Genomic DNA, 13,011 nt, shown 5'->3' with positions numbered 1-13,011 from the left:
CAAGCTTGAATTTTGGCCCAAAAATTGCCTATCTCTATTGAAGAAGATGCTGTTCAGAATAAGTGTTCACATAAATTAGAGAGCACTCAAAATATTAAAAACACCAACCTAGAGAAACAGGAATCTTGCATTCGTGACGTTGTGGATGGAAGTCCTCAGAGGTTGGATGAGTGTTGGTGATTTGAAAAATAAATGGAAGATGTTTTTCGGTGTTGGTGCGTATGGAACATTATCAGTTTTATTAATACAATGAACTAAAGCAGTTGTCATCGTTCCACATGGGACCTTAATGCACTAATGGCAAATACATTTTTAATAAATTAAATGTTGGCGGTCGCTAAAATAGACCAGTGTAAAGTATTTTTTTTTTATTTTTTGGATGTTTTCAATCTTTTACTTAAAGGCTGGACTGAGGAAAGAGAAGGAAGCAACATGAACCCACCTATGATAACATAATTAGATTTATACCTTTTCTACTATAAAACATGCAGTACGCATACATGTTCCCTATGTAAGGAAAAAGCCATTCTTGTCATGCTACAAAACCTTAGAAATATGCAGTCAGATCTAGTTGGGTTCCTTTATGGGGTAAAATGAAGGGTATGATCACCTGTACCTTTAAGCCAATGAACTCATATTGTCCAGTCTCGGAAATATTGAAAGGAAAAAATGTAAACTGACTGTGGTGTATTAGCTCATTTTGAATAAAATGTGTGAGATCAGTTAAGCAACAACAATTCACCCCAGGAAAATGTGACAGTTATGAGTCACACGGTCCTAATGTATAATATTGGAGAGACTGTTGTATCAAATCTCTATTCTGTATGTGTCGGTGTTGCATACAGCACCTTATAATCGCTTGGCTAAGGCCGTGTCTAACAGGGGGTCAGAGGTCAAACCTCAGAGTTAAAATCAGAGAGATTTGGTCATCTGGGCAACAAAATGGCATTTTAATGGAAAAGTACTCAACATCAATGATACTCCATTAAAGTCTATGAACTAGTGCTAATGCTACATGCCGGCTAATTTGACTAACATCTGGTAGTCAATATGTTTAAAAACGCTCAAAAAAAGACCAAGCTCACCAATGCAACCAATGCAACTAATTCAACTTCAACATGTAAAAACAAATATTCAAATTTAGACCCGGTTGGGTGTTGGAGAAACGGAAGTGACTTCTCAAAAAGCTCGGCCAATCCCTATGGTACTTGGGTGCGTCCCTTGAAGAAGCACCGCAAGTGCGATGTGTGCACGGATTGGCTTATTTTTGGGAGAAGTCCCTTCATTTCTCCTACGCCCAGCCCGGTCTTTGGATTGCTGTTGATGCTGCGTATCATGCTGTTGGGCGCCCCATTCAGACACCATCCGGCACCATTACTACTACAATAGATATGGGGCCGTAGAATATGAAATATGCTGTCACTTTATTGTAAAGTGGAATATTTGTTTTTGCATGTTCAATACAATTTGTATTACTTGCCTTGGTGCGCTTTGTCTGTTTTTAATTGTTTTTTTTTTTTTTTTCCTGAAGCTTGTGGGAGTGGATCATCCCACTTGAGATGAGCTGCAGGAGGGAGTGTCTAGGTTGCGGTCCCAGTAACTGCCTGTGCGCGCGGCGTGCGCTGTGCGTGTAAGCACCGCCCCTCAATGGGGCTGGGCCCAGTAGACACGGCCACGCTGAAGGTGCAGCCGCGCCGTGCTGCAAGGTTTTTTACAAGTCAATCAAATTGAGTTCAAACCTTGCGACGGAAGCGTGGCCACGCCCCCACCGGCGGTTCACCCAATGAGGGCGAACCAGCCGCGTGATGTAATGGCCACACCCCCGCAAATCCCCGACCACGCCCCCTCCCGTCGCAAGCTTCCCTCTCTCCTGGAGACCTCAGATCGTGGTTAGCGCTGTGCACGCGCCGCCCCCCCGCCGGGCGCGCGTGTCACAGAATGCACTGGGGACTCAGCCTTATACAAACATGCTTCCTTTGTACTCGCTCCGGTAAACCACTATGAAGGAAATGTCACACTCATGCTGATTTTTCTACTCTTTTTAAACTTCTCTCCTGTTTTTAATTTTGATCTCTCTAAGGCCAGAAAAACTGCTACTCACTCAACATTCACAAATCCAATCCACGCTGTCCTTTCTTTGTATTTGACTCCCTCCTCCAGCCTTCTACCACTTCCCATCATTCCTTCACATCTCAAGCCTTTGCCGACTACTTTAAATGCAAGGTGGATGCTATCCCCAATGATATTCCTTCTGTCGCTTCCCCTTCCTCTCTTCAACCTAAACCTCCTGCTAATCTTTACTCCTTTTCTCTCAGAGTTGTAAGTTTATAAGCTGATTTTCTCTTCTCCCTGTACCACATGCCCGCTCCATCTACAGCAGGCCTGCACAACTCGTAAAGTGAGAAGGGCCGAACTGCTCCACGGAAAAAAAAATTGGGCCGCACGAGTAAAATCATCATCATCATCATCATCATCATCATCATCATCATCATCCTCATCCTCATCCTCATCCTCATCCTCATCCTCATCCTCATCCTCATCCTCATCCTCATCCTCATCCTCATCCTCATCCTCATCCTCATCCTCATCCTCATCCTCCAGCACCCCTCATCCTCATCCTCATCCTCATCCTCCAGCACCCCTCATCCTCATCCTCATCCTCATCCTCCAGCACCCCTCATCCTCATCCTCATCCTCATCCTCCAGCACCCCTCATCCTCATCCTCATCCTCCAGCACCCCTCATCCTCCAGCACCCCTCATCCTCATCCTCATCCTCCAGCACCCCTCATCCTCCAGCACCCCTCATCCTCATCCTCATCCTCCAGCACCCCTCATCCTCCAGCACCCCTCATCCTCATCCTCATCCTCCAGCACCCCTCATCCTCCAGCACCCCTCATCCTCATCCTCATCCTCATCCTCCAGCACCCCTCATCCTCATCCTCATCCTCATCCTCCAGCACCCCTCATCCTCATCCTCATCCTCCAGCACCCCTCATCCTCATCCTCATTCTCCAGCACCCCTCATCCTCATCCTCATTCTCCAGCACCCCTCATCCTCATCCTCATCCTCCAGCACCCCTCATCCTCATCCTCCAGCACCCCTCATCCTCATCCTCCAGCACCCCTCATCCTCATCCTCCAGCACCCCTCATCCTCCAGCACCCCTCATCCTCATCCTCCAGCACCCCTCATCCTCCAGCACTCCTCATCCTCATCCTCCAGCACCCCTCATCCTCATCCTCATCCTCATCCTCATCCTCCAGCACCCCTCATCCTCATCCTCCAGCACCCCTCATCCTCATCCTCCAGCACCCCTCATCCTCATCCTCCAGCACCCCTCATCCTCCAGCACCCCTCATCCTCATCCTCATCCTCCAGCACCCCTCATCCTCATCCTCCAGCACCCCTCATCCTCATCCTCCAGCACCCCTCATCCTCATCCTCCAGCACCCCTCATCCTCATCCTCCAGCACCCCTCATCCTCATCCTCCAGCACCCCTCATCCTCATCCTCCAGCACCCCTCATCCTCATCCTCCAGCACCCCTCATCCTCATCCTCATCCTCCAGCACCCCTCATCCTCATCCTCATCCTCCAGCACCCCTCATCCTCATCCTCATCCTCCAGCACCCCTCATCCTCATCCTCCAGCACCCCTCATCCTCATCCTCCAGCACCCCTCATCCTCATTCTCCAGCACCCCTCATCCTCATCCTCCAGCACCCCTCATCCTCATCCTCCAGCACCCCTCATCCTCATCCTCCAGCACCCCTCATCCTCATCCTCCAGCACCCCTCATCCTCATCCTCCAGCACCCCTCATCCTCATCCTCCAGCACCCCTCATCCTCATCCTCCAGCACCCCTCATCCTCATCCTCCAGCACCCCTCATCCTCCAGCACCCCTCATCCTCATCCTCATCCTCCAGCACCCCTCATCCTCATCCTCATCCTCCAGCACCCCTCATCCTCATCCTCCAGCACCCCTCATCCTCCAGCACCCCTCATCCTCATCCTCCAGCACCCCTCATCCTCATCTCTCCTCCAGCACCCCTCATCCTCATCTCTCCCCCAGCACCCCTCATCCTCATCTCTCCTCCAGCACCCCTCATCCTCATCTCTCCCCCAGCACCCCTCATCCTCATCTCTCCCCCAGCACCCCTCATCCTCATCTCTCCCCCAGCACCCCTCATCCTCATCTCTCCCCCAGCACCCCTCATCCTCATCTCTCCCCCAGCACCCCTCATCCTCATCTCTCCCCCAGCACCCCTCATCCTCATCTCTCCCCCAGCACCCCTCATCCTCAGATATCTCCCCCAGCACCCCTCACCATCATCCTCAGATATCTCCCCCAGCACCCCTCACCATCATCCTCAGATATCTCCCCCAGCACCCCTCACCATCATCCTCAGATATCTCCCCCAGCACCCCTCACCATCATCCTCAGATATCTCCCCCAGCACCCCTCACCATCATCCTCAGATATCTCCCCCAGCACCCCTCACCATCATCCTCAGATATCTCCCCCAGCACCCCTCACCATCATCCTCAGATATCTCCCCCAGCACCCCTCACCATCATCCTCAGATATCTCCCCCAGCACCCCTCACCATCATCCTCAGATATCTCCCCCAGCACCCCTCACCATCATCCTCAGATATCTCCCCCAGCACCCCTCACCATCATCCTCAGATATCTCCCCCAGCACCCCTCACCATCATCCTCAGATATCTCCCCCAGCACCCCTCACCATCATCCTCAGATATCTCCCCCAGCACCCCTCACCATCATCCTCAGATATCTCCCCCAGCACCCCTCACCATCATCCTCAGATATCTCCCCCAGCACCCCTCACCATCATCCTCAGATATCTCCCCCAGCACCCCTCACCATCATCCTCAGATATCTCCCCCAGCACCCCTCACCATCATCCTCAGATATCTCCCCCAGCACCCCTCACCATCATCCTCAGATATCTCCCCCAGCACCCCTCACCATCATCCTCAGATATCTCCCCCAGCACCCCTCACCATCATCCTCAGATATCTCCCCCAGCACCCCTCACCATCATCCTCAGATATCTCCCCCAGCACCCCTCACCATCATCCTCAGATATCTCCCCCAGCACCCCTCACCATCATCCTCAGATATCTCCCCCAGCACCCCTCACCATCATCCTCAGATATCTCCCCCAGCACCCCTCACCATCATCCTCAGATATCTCCCCCAGCACCCCTCACCATCATCCTCAGATATCTCCCCCAGCACCCCTCACCATCATCCTCAGATATCTCCCCCAGCACCCCTCACCATCATCCTCAGATATCTCCCCCAGCACCCCTCACCAGTATCCTCAGATATCTCCCCCAGCACCCCTCACCATCATCCTCAGATATCTCCCCCAGCACCCCTCACCATCATCCTCAGATATCTCCCCCAGCACCCCTCACCATCATCCTCAGATATCTCCCCCAGCACCCCTCACCATCATCCTCAGATATCTCCCCCAGCACCTCTCACCATCATCCTCAGATATCTCCCCCAGCACCCCTCACCATCATCCTCAGATATCTCCCCCAGCACCCCTCACCATCATCCTCAGATATCTCCCCCAGCACCCCTCACCATCATCCTCAGATATCTCCCCCAGCACCCCTCACCATCATCCTCAGATATCTCCCCCAGCACCCCTCACCATCATCCTCAGATATCTCCCCCAGCACCCCTCACCATCATCCTCAGATATCTCCCCCAGCACCCCTCACCATCATCCTCAGATATCTCCCCCAGCACCCCTCACCATCATCCTCAGATATCTCCCCCAGCACCCCTCACCATCATCCTCAGATATCTCCCCCAGCACCCCTCACCATCATCCTCAGATATCTCCCCCAGCACCCCTCACCATCATCCTCAGATATCTCCCCCAGCACCCCTCACCATCATCCTCAGATATCTCCCCCAGCACCCCTCACCATCATCCTCAGATATCTCCCCCAGCACCCCTCACCATCATCCTCAGATATCTCCCCCAGCACCCCTCACCATCATCCTCAGATATCTCCCCCAGAACCCCTCACCATCAACCTTTGCGATACTCCCCATCTATCTCTCATACCCCCATCTCTCCCCCTCACCCACACACATAATACGCCCCCTGCAACTCACATCACTCTCTCCCCCAGCAACTCACATCACTCTCTCCCCCCCCTTGCACCTCACACCAATCCCCCCCTGCAACTCACATCACTCTCTCCCCCCCCCTTGCACCTCACACCAATCCCCCCCTGCAACTCACATCACTCTCTCCCCCCCCCTTGCACCTCACACCAATCCCCCCCCCTGCAACTCACATCACTCCCCCCCCTGCAACTCACATCACTCCCCCCCCTGCACCTCACATCACTCTTCCCCCCCCTGCACCTCACATCATTCTCCCCCCCCTTGCACCTCACATCACTTTCCCCCCTGCACCTCACATCATTCTCCCCCCCCTTGCACCTCACATCACTTTCCCCCCCTGCACCTCACATCACTCGCCCCCCCCCTTGCACCTCACATCACTCTTCCCCCCTGCACCTCACATCACTCTCTCCCCCCCTTGCACCTCACATCACTCCCCCCCCTGCAACTCACATCGCTCGCCCCCCTCACAATGAAAACAGAGTCGGGCCCCACAGCCCATAGCAGCAGCCCCCAGCCCATTTCAGCAGCCGCCTAGCCCATTCCATTTCAGCAATCCCCCCCAGCCCCTTCCATTTCAGCAGTCCCCCCCAGTCCCTTCCATTTCAGCAGCCCCCCCATATGTCAGCAGCCCCCCAGCCCATTCCATGTCAGCAAACCCCCCAGCCCATTCCATGTCAGCAGCCCCCCACCCCCTCCCATGTCAGCAGCCCCCCACCCCCCTCCCATGTCAGCAGCCCCCCACCCATGTAAGAAGCCCCCTTCCCATGTCAGCAGCCCCCCACCCCCTCCCATGTCAGCAGCCCCCCACCTCCCTCCCATGTCAGCAGCCCCCCACCCCCTCCCATGTCAGCAGCCCCCCACCCCTCCCATGTCAGCAGCCCCTTTAGCATGTCAGCAGCCCCCCTCCCATGTCAGCAGCCCCCCACCCATGTCAGCAGCCCCCCAGCCCATTCCATTCCACCTCCCTCCCATATCAGCAGCGCCCCTCCCATGTCAGCAGCCCCCCAGCCCATTCCATGTCAGCAGCCCCCACCCCCTCCCATGTCAGCAGCCCCCCACCCATGTAAGAAGCCCCCTTCCCATGTCAGCAGCCCCCACCCCCCTCCCATGTCAGCGGCCCCCACCCCCTCCCATGTCAGCAGCCCCCACCCCCTCCCATGTCAGCAGCCCCCCTCCCATGTCAGCAGCCCCCCACCCCCTCCCATATCAGCAGCCCCTTTAGCATGTCAGCAGCGCCCCTCCCATGTCAGCAGCCCCCCTCCTATGTCAGCAGCCCCTGCTTACCTGCGGCGGCAGGGAAGCGCGAGGGATGCGCGCTCTAGCAGCAGACCCGGAAGTTCCAGGTCGCGCTACACTGCTAGAGCGCGTCCCCGTGCTGAAGGAGGGAGGGAGGAGGTAGGAGGTTAGGTGAGAGCGCGCAAAGACAGTACTGGAGCGCGCTCCTACTGGAACGTGTCCTTTCCCTACCAGGGAAGGGGGGGTAAAGAAGGGGGGGTTGAAGGGGGTCCATCGCGGGCCGCACGGGGTGCCCCGGCGGGCCGTATGTTGTGCAGCCCTGATCTACAGTATCACCTCACATCTACTCAGAACTCTTACTCCTTTCTTTGTCCCCAATCTCACCCATAGTTGCAATTCCTCCCTGTCCTCTGTCAGTTTCCCCATATCCTTTAAGCATGCTATGATCACACCTATTCCTCAACAACTTGGACCCTACGTGCCTTACTAACTACCGTCCTGTATCCCTCCTGCGCTTTGTCTCCAAATTTCTAGAGCATCTCGTGTTCTCCTGTATTACCAGCTTTCTAAATAACCATCCCCTCCTGGACCTTTTACAATCTGACTTTCATACAGCTCACTCAAGAGACTGCTCATTAATGTAGCAATGGTCTACATGAAGCAAAATCCCAAGGTCATTTTTCCCTACTAATCCCACTCGATCTCTCTGCTGCTTATGATGCTGTCGTTCACACACTCCTCCTTCATAGTCTAAACTCTCCTGGTATCTGCAACAAAGCTCTATCCTGGTTCTCATCATACCTCTCCCATTGTACATTTTCTGTCTCTGTTGATAACATGTCTAAGTATTCTGTTGTTCTGTCTGTTGGTGTACCTCAGGGCTCTGTTCTGGGACCGCTCCTTTTCTCTCCCTACACACTGTGACTTGGTCACCTCATGAACTCTTTTGCCTTAGCCTCTCTATGCAGATGATAAGCAGATACAGTTGTCCACCCCTACCCTCACTCCTGCAATCCTAGTCTCGAATTGCCTCCTGGCTATCTTCATGGATGGTGCTCCACTGCCTTAAATATAATATGTCTAGAACTGAAATCCTCATAAATCACCCTAAATCTGGCCTAATATCCGAATTTTTCCATCACTGAAAATGGTACTACCATCTATCCTATCGCCAAAGTATGTTGTCTAGGAGTAACATTTGACTCCTCCATTTCCTTCTCCATTAACATTTAAGGCATGGCTAAAATCTGTGGCTTTTTCATCTGGAATATTGCCAAGACCATCCCTTTACTCAGTCAATCTACAGCTAAAACTCTTAATCATGCCCTTATCATCTCCCGTCTGGATTATTGTAACATACTGCTAACAGGCCTCCCTGCCTCACACCTTTCTTCTTTGAAATTTTCACAAATACTAGAGTTATTTAGCCTTCTCCCAAAGCAGTCTCTGCTCATCTCTTTTTAAATCCCTCACCAGGCTTCCCATAAAATCTTGGATCACCTACAGAGTTCTTCTCCTTTTTATGGCTCTCCACTCATCCGCTCCTGCCTACATATCGGCTTTGATCTCTCATTATGCCCCAGCTAGTCTCCTTTCCACCCCTTTCACCTCTACTACGCGCTCTCTCACCTTAAAGCTTTAGCCCCTCACTGCCCCCACCTGTGGAACTCCCACCTTCTCTCCTCACCTTTATAAGACAAACCTTAAAACTCACCTTCTAAATGAAACATTTCAGTAGCCCAGACTAATGGCTCCTGTCCCACAGTCACTCGTACCAACCATTATGGCCAAGCACTGCCATCTACTGCAATTATTCCCTCACCTGCTGTCTCTAACACTCCCAACATGCCACTTAGATTGTAAGCTCTGCGGGGCAGGGATTTCCTTCCTATTCTCTGATTTTGTGTGCACTTATTGTTTTATGATTTGCTCTACTGCAGGTGTGCGCAAACTTACCATCGTGCCCCCCTTTCTCCTCTCCCCTCCTGCTTGCGCCCCCCCCTCCTTACATGGCTCCGGCGTCAAATGACGCCGTCGGGTCGTGTGACGGCACGTTGCTATGGAGACGCGTTGTTGGAACAAAGGTACGTTAAGAAGTTAGTGGTCTCACGCGATCCCCGCCATTTATTTTAAATGCCTTTGGGGAAGTGCAGGGCCTCTAACAGCCGTGCCCCCCACTTTGCGCACTGCTGCTCTACTGTATTGTCGCTCTTGTAAACACTGAGTACATTGTGGGCAATAGATAAATAAAGATATACATACATTAAACATGTGGATGGTGCAACAAGAAAGGTAGAGCAACTTTGCACAGGTCTCTTTTAAAAGGGACACAAAATTATCTAGATGCAGAACCTGAAAAATATCCGTGTCTGTCGTAATACTCCCCATCCCTGCTCCTTTGCTTCATGCAACCTCTCCCCAAATTGCAAACTGTTGCAAAATGAGCACAACAGGCCCAAAGTACTTTAATTTCACGCTAATAAGGTTTTGTTTTAATAAAAATATTGTAAAAGGCAAAGGTGAGATTTCCTAAGTGGCAGTTCGGACCACAACACGACGCTTGAAAAAGAACGCTGCGACGTTCGAAATGCATTGGATGGGTCTTTTGCCACATTAAAGTGCCCTTTTAATCATTTTTTTGTTCTGGTTTCTTCCTGCTCCGTTTGTGCTGGTGCGCTTTTTGGTCTCCCTTTTCCCTGCACAACACGACGCAGTCTGGAAGAAACTGTACCGCGTACTAACTAAATCGGACTGTGTCCTGAAGGAAATGCCTTTACTTAGTTGGAAGACATAACTTTGTTGCACAGCATGGGTAAGACACCTTTGAGGTGGCATCTTACAGACCACCTGCTTTGAAGTGGGGTGTCACAACATGGCCATGTAACATGCAGTGTAGCACGAAATAGGACATTTGGCCTCGGTCAAAACGCCGCCGGGACACTTCACCGCAAAGTTCTTTCCTGTGCCCGACCGCTCATTGTCCGCCGCCCCGCCAAGCCAGGTCTAGGTCGTGTAGCGCTCCCGCGTAGGACATTTAAACATGCGGTTGGACGTGGCAGACCTGGCTTGTCGGGCGGATGGCGGTCGGTCGCAAGAGCAGACATCGCTGCAACGTGTCCAGCAGCAAGCTGCCCTGTTGCAATGTGGTGTCCTGGCGGTGGAACGTCAGCGACGTTTTGGTCACAGCCGAATGGCCGTGGCGAAATCTCCTAGACTGGTGTAGCATGGGTTAACCTTTTTTTTTTCTCTACTCTGTGTACTTTTTATTTTGCTTCCCGCTGGCAGGGAGGTTCTGTACCATAAAAGCTTAGCTTTGCATGGCTTAATGGCAGGTGCTGCCACATGGTACCACAACTTCTGGGAACCTCTTAGTTCTTGAGCAATGATACACTTTTTTTTGCCCAGTGCACACAATGGCTGCGGGGTCGGGGTCCTCTTCTGGAGCCAATAGAAAGCAGCGTTGTATTGGTGGCCATGTTTGTATTTGGTTTTCTCAAAGAAACTACCAAAAATAAAAGCGCTCGGGAGCCAGGAGGTCCCCAGAGGTCAGGGGACCATATATAAGCTCCAAGGGACATAGTCTTAGCAAGCTCAAAATCCACTGTGTGTGCACCTGTCAATTGGAGTGCTACTGTGATAGTGACCTAATGTCAAAAGACAAGAAAATGATATCACTGAAAAATCACAAATGAATTCGCAAACGATTTCAATGTATAAAAATCCCTCCCTAAAGGTTCCTACCTGCGTACAAACACACTAACCCAGCCATCAGTCCAGTTCCACACACCCTTTCCCTTCTCTCACCATCACAAAGTTAACAATAGTAAGGAAGCGGGAGAGGCTTAGTGCATTATCTTTCTATCCATGCTTCTCCTCCTTGCTTCTTGGGATATCTCTCCCGAGCCTGGTCCCTGCCTTATTTCTGTATGCTCTCGTCCTCGCCTTCCACATATTTCTACTACTCCTGGTGTCAACCCCTCTAACATCATACCCATCCCCTGTCTCCTCTCTGGAATGCTCGCTCCCTTTTTAACAAGTGCCTCTCCGTGCATGACTTATTTTTCTCTCACACTCTGCTGCTCTTTGCTATAACTGAGACTTGGCTTCCTCAGTCTGACTCTGCTCTGGAAGCTGTCCTCTTATGGTGGCCTTTCTTTCTCCCACACTCTGTGCCCTGATGGCAGGGGTAGAGGCATGGGGCTCCTGCTCTCCTCTATCTGCCGCTACTGTTCCCTTCCTAATCCTCCCTCTCTTGCTTTTTCCTCCTTTTTGAGGCTCTCCCTGTCCACGTGGCGTCATCTATCGCCCATCTACCTCTACTCATCCCCCTTCTGTCTTTCTATCTCACTTTGAATCCTGGCTCTCTTTCTTTCTCTCCTCAGACTCCCCTGTTATTCAACTGCCATATTGGTGACCCTTCTCTGCCTTGGACTTCCCGCTTTCTCTCTCTAATCTCTTCTTTTGGCCTTCAACAGTGGACTGCAGCCAGCACCCACAAGGATGGCCACTACCTAGACCTGGTTTTTACTAAAAACTTTTCTCTAAGATTTCTCCATTTCCCCTTTTCCTTTCTGACCATCACCTCATCTCATTTTCTCTCTCTCACTTCTCCCCTTCTCCATCTCCATCTTCCCCCCGTCTCTGAAGAGACCTGCGATCTATTAACCTTCCACCTTTTGAGTCCGCTTTGTGCTCCTTCCTCTCCTCTCTCAGCTCTGCTCTAGACCCTGACAACCTGGTCAGGAACTACAACTCTGCCCTATCCTCTCTTGATCTACATGCCCCGCTTTCTCTCTGCCGCTCTCGCCATTTGAACCCCAGAACCTGGCTAAATTCCCACACGCGCATGCTGTGTTCCTGCACTTGTTCCTCCGAACGCCTCTGGAGGAAATCTCACACACTCGCAGACTTCCTTCACTACAAATTTATGCTATCCTGTTTCAACTCTGCCCTCTCTCAAGCTTAACAAACCTACTTTTCACTAATCAACACGCACAAGTCTAATCCATGCCGACTCATCTCTGTCTTTGACTCCCTACTCAGACCACCCTCTGCTGCTTGTTTTTCGTCGTCCATCTCACCTCAGGACTTTGCCGATTATTTCAAGGAAAAGGTGGAATCCATACATCAGGCCATCCCCTCTGTATCCTCTTCCCATCCTACACCTCTTCCTAACTCTCCTCCTGCATTCTTTGACTCTTTATTCATTGTCACAGATGAGGATGTGTCGTTGCTGATCTCCTCTTCTCCCTCTACCATCTGCCCTCTTTACCCCATTCTCTCCCATCTCCTAAAACCTCTTGCTCCTACTATAATTCCTACGCTCACACATTTTTAACTCCTCCCTCTACTCTGGTACCTTTCCCTCTTCCTTCAAACATGCGTTATACCATTACTCAAAAACAGACTGACTTTCAACCTGTCTCCCTTTTGCCTCTAAACTCATTGAATATCTTGTATTCTGTCCTAGACCCTCTACAATCTGGCTTCTGCACTGGTTACTCCACTGAAACAGCCCTCACTAAAATAACTAATTACCTCCATGCTGCCAAAGGTTGAGGTCATTACACTCTTCTCATATTACTCGACC

This window comes from Ascaphus truei, chromosome 10 (genome assembly GCF_040206685.1).
Source record: "Ascaphus truei isolate aAscTru1 chromosome 10, aAscTru1.hap1, whole genome shotgun sequence".
Lineage (NCBI taxonomy): Eukaryota > Metazoa > Chordata > Amphibia > Anura > Ascaphidae > Ascaphus > Ascaphus truei.
Note: the sequence above shows the minus strand (reverse complement) of the source record.